This window comes from Coenobita brevimanus, chromosome 79, assembly GCF_032717465.1.
Source record: "Coenobita brevimanus isolate Jiangsu-jjx chromosome 79, ASM3271746v2, whole genome shotgun sequence".
Classification (NCBI taxonomy): Eukaryota; Metazoa; Arthropoda; class Malacostraca; order Decapoda; family Coenobitidae; genus Coenobita; species Coenobita brevimanus.
In genome coordinates, this window is record NC_137032.1 from 32,859,572 (window position 1) to 32,867,034 (window position 7,463).

Sequence of the window (7,463 nt, forward strand, 5' to 3'; positions counted from 1 at the left end):
GTGCGATAAAGTGTGGGATACTCCTTTTGTTGACTTTACACCCGTAGACGTAAGCGACGCATCCTACTATCGTCCTAATGGTCCCGCTTTTACCTGGTGTGTTTGGTAAAAGGTGCGGTGTTTTTCTTAGATGCATAAATTTGTTAGCAGCTGGTTCATGTAGTCTGTATATTTTAGCTGACGGTTTGCACTCGCCTGACATGGCCGGGTAACTCAACTATGCAAGCTAAAGTCATATTTCACGGCTTCTGAATGTTGTAGCAGTGTGAAGGGTGGCAGTATGAAGTGTGTCAGTGTGGGGGGTGACAGGATGAAGTGTGGCAGTGTGACGGGTGGTAGTGTGTGGAGTGGTAGTATGAAATGTGGCAGTGTGAGGGGTGACAGTATGAAGTGTAGCAGTGTGAGGGGTGGCAGTATGAAGTGTGGCAGTGTGGGGGGTGACAGGATGAAGTGTGGCAGTGTGACGGGTGGTAGTGTGTGGAATGGTAGTATGAAATGTGGCAGTGTGACGGGTGGTAGTGTGTGGAGTGCTAGTATGAAATGTGGCAGTGTGGGGGGTGACAGGATGAAGTGTGGCAGTGTGACGGGTGGTAGTGTGTGGAGTGGTAGTATGAAATGTGGCAGTGTGACGGGTGGCAGTGTGAGGGGTGACAGTATGAAGTGTAGCAGTGTGAGGGGTGGCAGGATGAAGTGTGGCAGTGTGTGGAGTGGTAGTATGAAGTGTGGCAGTGTGAGGGGTGACAGTGTAAGGGGTGGCAGAGTGAAGGATGGTAGTGTTGGTGTGGCAGTGTGACGGGTGGTAGTGTGTGGAGTGGTAGTATGAAATGTGGCAGTGTGAAGGATGGCAATGTGTGGTGTGGCAGTGTGAGATATGACAGTGTAAGGGATGGCAGAGTGAGGGATGGTAGTGTTGGGATGGCAGTTTGAAGTGTGGCAGTGTAAGGTAAGCCAGTGTGAGGGATGGTAGTGTGAGGGGTGGCAGTGTGAAGTGTTGCTCTCAGTCAGTGTGAAATACTGTACCAAAGAGTAAAAAGCCTAACTTACAACTTGGAAGTGAAAGGTGCACAGAAAGACTATCCCTGACCTTTGGGGGGGAGGGAAGTTGTCCAAATATTTCACTTCATATTTACTTATATGAGGGAATGAAGTTTGTAAAGTGTGGTGTATTGTCAGAGAGAGTGTTTTTATGACCTGTAGTGGGCTGATGGGAGAATACTGAACATTTTATCATTATTATTATTATTATTATTATTATCATCATTATTATTATTATTATTATCATCACAGCCACCACCACCATCACCACCATCATCATCATCATCACAACCACTACCACCACCATCATCATCACCACCACCACCACTCACATCCCATAATATCTCCCCAAATCTCCCCATCATGCACTCATATTCGAATCCGCTATATCAAACCATTATTTACGGTTCCCTCCCCTCACCACTGGGCCACCTCTACCCACCCACCCCGGAAACCTCCCCCCCCCAACCACCCCAGTTAACGAATCTAAACCTTTTCGAACCCTCGCTGTATTTTCTGCCTCCAAGCTACTGGCAAAAATTAATTAACAAACAGACGGACTGCTGTGTGTGTGTGTGTGTGTGTGTGTGTCCCCGTGTCTGGATGGTTGTGTGGGTGGGAGGGAGTTTGAGTGGGGGTGTGTGTGTGAGTGAGTGAGGATGCCTGTGTGTGTGTGTGTGTGTGTGTGTGTGTGTGTGTGGATGATAGTGTGGGAGGGAGGGAAGTGTAGTGTGTTTCCGTGGGTAGGTGTGAGTGGGTGGGGATGCCTGTGTGTGTGTGTGTGTGTGTGTGTGTGTGTGTGTGTGTGTGATATGAAAAACACAGCAGGTGGTGTGGAATTAAAACAGGCTTCAATTAACACAAACATACCATGAATTTTTTCCGTACCGCCAAAACGCTTCCAAATCCCTAACTACGTGGGAAATCCAGTAAGGAAAATAAAATCATCTCTCTTCAGTATTTCAATTCGTATTCCATATTTTCTAAAGCCAGATGGTTTTATTTACCTTTATTAAGAGGGGGAGGCCAAGGATGAAATGGAGGGATGGAGCGGAGAGGTATATGAGAGAGGAGGGTGTGAATTGGGAGCAGGGCGGTGAAATGGTGGGGGACAGGGTGACGTGGAGGCGATTTGCTTGTGGTCACCCCGTACAATATAAGGGATTAAGGCGTCTAGCAATAGATAGATAGAAGATGTCACCTGTCTGTAGAGGTTAACTATCTCACCTTGATGATTTTATTCACCTTAATTAAGATGTCACCTGTCTAGATATTAACTCTCTCACCTTGACGATTTTTTTTCACCTTAGGCTAATTAGGCTGTCACCTGTCTAGCGGTTAACTTTCTCACCTTGATGATTTTATTCACCTTAATTAAGATGTCACCTGTCTGTTGGAGTTAATTTTCTCACCTGGGCGATTTTATTCACCTTAATTAAGATGTCACCTGTCTATAGGGGCTACCTTTCTCACCTTGAAGACAATTTTATTTCAGCTACCGCCTTTTATTTATTTATTTATTTATTATTATTATTATTATTATTATTATTATTATTTCATGGGCAACTTCACACTCCACTAATACTGTCAGGCTCCTATGACCCACTTTCAGCTCAAAAATGGCGTTAATTAGAAGGACTAGATTACTGTAGCCGCGCAGACCGTGAGAGAGTATCATTTTAAATTAATTCTTGACACCACCACGTATTAATGCATCTAAGGGTTGAGTTTTTAAAAGATCCTTGTACTGTTTCGTGGCAGATTTCTTGGACTTTTTCGTTTTCATCTTCATCTTTTGTTTTTTCTTTTATTATTATTATTATTATTATTAATACTATTATTATTACTATTATTATTATTATTAATGTTATTACTACTACTACTGCAATATTATTATTATTATTATTTATTATTATTACTATTATTATTATTATTATTATTATTATTATTATTAAGTCAACAAAGCTTTGACTAGATGCCTCCTAGTAATAAAAGGTACAGTACAAGGAATCTATTACCTTTATTCAGAGTTATCAAACTAGTGTAATCAGCTGCCTAGATTCCCCTTAGTATAGCCTAGAGGGGTAGCATCAACATCCATCAACAGAGCCACTTAGTAGACGGGTTGAAAGAGACGCCATTACCCTTTTATGAGAGACTTTTGTATATCCAGGCCAGCAGCAAAAATGGCACGTCAACATTTGGCTCTGACTGGTGGTGTTGGACCAAAGTGCTGGCAATTAAGAGACAGTGGCGGCCTTATTGGTGTGTGTGGGGTGTGGGGGGGTTAGGAGTGTGGGTGTGTGTGGGAAATGGGGGTTAGTAGTGTGGGTGTGTGTGGATGGGGGTTAGAAGTGTGGGTGTGTGTGGGTAGGGGTTAGGAGTGTGGGTGTGGGGGGTAGGGGTTAGGAGTGTGGGGGGAATGGGGGTTAGGAGAGTGTGGGTATGGGTGTGGGTTGGGCCTAGGAGTGTGGGTGTGTGTAGGAAATGGGGGTTAGGGGTGTGGGGGGTTAAGAGTGGGGGTGGGGGGGTTAGGAGTGTGGGTGGGGTTAGGAGTGTGTGTGTGTGTGGGTGGGAGGGACGTTTGTTTATGTGTAGGGTGGTGGATGGGTGAGGGAGTAGGTATGAGGGTGATTGTGTGTGTGTGTGGTGGCGGTGGCTAATGTGGGGGGAGGGGGTTAGCCCATAAAAGGTAGGAGGGGTTGGCAGGGGAGGAGGATGGGAATAGACTGGATTGGGGAACAGGAATGAGATGGAAAGGAGTAAAGAAGGTTCAGTTTTTATATACAGCATGGTCTTCTGTCTCACATTTTCCCGCCAGTTTCGGCTGGGACATTGGTAGACGGGGGAGAAGCCTTATTCTTTACTATCCTTTTCCTATTCTAGTGGCCTACAGTAATAACATTCTTACAGGAGTCGCCTAGCGTGGGATAACCGGTCTGCAGGTTTTATATCTTACGTCTAGAATGTGATAATTAAAAAGATAAATGGATAAATGGAAAAGAGACACAAATATACGAGGAAGGAAATTGACAAAGTTTGACAAGACCACAACGGAAGGGCCATAACACAACCCTGAGATAACGCGCCTCACGACACCATAACCACGAACTAGTTACTCTGAGTGTCAATAAACCCTGCAATAAACTCCTTTTACGTCACTGTTGCTCGCCAATGTTGCCCTTTTATTGCAGGCTAAATAAGCGAGGAACTGGTTGGAGAAAAAGTGGATGTGGCAGGAAAAGTAGAAATATTTTAGATCAAAGCCTGTCCAATTTAGGAAGGACTGTTGGTAGTGAACGGGAAAATTAAAGATGTATCTATCCTTTTCACTTTAGAGTCTATCCCAAACTGAAGAAAATCGCCTGGAAATAGAAAATGAGAAAATATCGTGAAACTGAAGGGGTGAATAATGTAGAAGTTCAGTTAAAGTAGTAGTGGTAGTAGTAATAGTCCCAGGCGTACGGTATCTGAACGTGAACCCGGTAGACTGCAGGCCAAAGTTGCCTGCACCATCCTCTGGGTAGGGGGTCAGGGAAGGGTTTGAGGAGTACGGTATTGGCTAACATGCAGCTGCGCCGGCTGGTCATATCAGTGCCACCACATGAAGGCATACCTCTCAAGATCCTAAATTGAATAAGAGTCTGGACATGTCAAAAATTAAATGTATATAAGTCATCATACTTGTGAAAATGCAAAAGATAGTGAATATTCAAAAATCCAATTACCTCGGCATGCGTCACATCACACGTGCCAGCAGCAGGGCGGGAGGAGATGGATCAGCCGAGGAAGGAAATTTAATCAACATTCTTCCAGGACTATTTCTTGATTATCTCACTTCAGGATCCCGGCGAGGACGCCAGAGTGCATCCGGATCTTTTGACAAAATTAATTAACTCCCGCTCCTCTGCGCTGACGAGGCTAACGAACTTGCTATGGGGACGAGTTAGTTTCAGAACCTCCTCGAATTTAGTGTGCTGTTTGTAAAAGTGACAGACTATATTATTTTGCACATTAAAAAGTCACCTGTTATGTTAGTTCTAATTCTACGTTTTTCACCACGTCAAGGAAGCCAGTGAACTCGCATCACGGACAAAACAGTTTGGGAGCTTCCTTGAATTTCGTGTTGTTGTTAGTGTCAGTTTTGGGCTATATTATTTTGCAGATTTAAGTCTATGTCTTTAAATGTTCGTTCAGTTTCTGCATTTTTTTTTCTCCACGCCTAGGATGCTAATGAACGTGCCTGGACTAGGGATGAGACAGTTTCGGAGCTTCGTTGAGTTTCGTGTTAGTTTCGTGTTCTTGTTGGCTTGAGTTTTGATGTTTTGTGGATTCAGAAGTTATCTCCTGCTGTGTGTTCATCCAACATCGTACCCTTGATTAGGTGACGAGGTAAAATAAATTCGCCAGGGAAGGAGCAGTTTGGGAGCTCTGTTGTTCTATGCTAATCCACTATTTTTTTTTTCTTTTTGTTAGCTTTCACTCCTTCCCTCTGACGAAGCTAATGAACTTGAGCGAGGAAAGCACGAACGAATCCCCCCCCAAAAAAAAAAAAAAAAAAAAAAAAAAAAAAAAAGTTTGGAGCTTTGTGTAATAACGGATTCATGCAAAAATAAGCTTGATATTTTGTGAGTAAGAAATTTATCCCCATCTGATAAATCTCACGAGGGAGAGAGGCAGTTTCGAGACTGTTGATTTATTGTGTTTGTTTAAGTGATGATTTATGTGTGAAAATTCTGTCGGTTTTATTTGTTACTCAGTAGTTTTCTGCCTCTTACTCAGTACTTTTCTGCCTCTTGCTTAATACTTTTCTATCTTACTCAGTACCTTTCTATCTCCTACTCAGTACCAGTACCGGTACCTTTCTATCCCTTACTCAGTACTTTTCTACCTCTTCCTCTACTTTTCTACCTCTTACTCAGTACTTTTCTGCCTCTCAGTACTTTTCTCTCTTACTCAGTACTTTTCTGCCTCTTGCTTAATACTTTTCTATTTTATTCAGTTCTTTTCTATCCCTTACTCAGCACTGTTCTGCCTCTTACTCAGTATCTTTCTATCCCTTACTCAGTACTTTTCTGCCTCTTACTCAGTACTTTTCTGCCTCTTACTCAGTATTTTCTGTCTCTTACTCACCACTTCTACCTCTTACTCAGTACTAGCGGATATAAACAGACAGACAGATAAAGACAAATAGATAGCAAGAATAATAATAATAAAAAAAGTCTCCGTTTTCAGTGAGTAAAACTTCAATATTCCATTCACTTCGGTATACAATTTTGGTTGGTTGTATTTTCCAGGCCTGCTTTGTATTTTCCAGGCTTGCTTTGTATTTTCCAGGCTTGCTTTGTATTTTCCAGACTTGCTTAGTATTTTCCAGGCCTGCTTTGTAATATCCAGGTCTGCTTTGTATTTTCCAGAGCTGCTTTATTTTCCAGGCTTGCTTTGTATTTTCTAGGTCTCCTTTGTATTTTCCAGGCCTGCTTTGTATTTTCCAGGCCTCCTTTGTATTTTTCAGGCCTGCTTTATATTTTCCAGATCTGCTTTGTATATTCCAGGCCTGCTTTGTATTTTCCAGATCTGCCTTGTATTTTCCAGGCCTGCTTTGTATTTTCCAGATCTGCTTTGTATATTCCAGGCCTGCTTTGTATTTTCCAGGCTTCCTTTGTATTTTCCAGGCCTGCTTTGCAATTTAGAAAAAGGACTAGCCATACCATAGACCCCCATACCATACCATACACCATACCATACCATACCATAGACCCCCATACCATACCATAGACCCCCATACCATACCATACCATAGACCCCCATACCATACCATACACCATACCATACCATACCATAGACCCCCATACCATACCATACCATACCATAATCTCCATACCATACCATACCATAGACCCCCATACCATACCATACCATAGACCCCCATACCATACCATACCATACCATAGACCCCCATACCATACCATACCATACCATAGACCCCCATACCATACCATACCATAGACCCCCATACCATACCATACCATACCATAGACCCCCATACCATACCATACCATACCATAGACCCCCATACTATACCATACCATAATCTCCATACCATACCATACCATAGACCCCCATACTATACCATACCATACCATAGACCCCCATACCATACCATAGACCCCCATACCATACCATACCATACCATAGACCCCCATACCATACCATACCATAGACTACCATACCATATCATACCATAGACCCCCATACCATACCATAGACTCCCATACCATACCATAGACCCCCATACTATACCATACCATAGACCCCCATACTATACCATACCATAGACCCCCATACCATACCATACCATAGACCCCCATACCATACCAAACCATAGACCCCCATACAATACCATACCAAACCATAGACCCCTATAC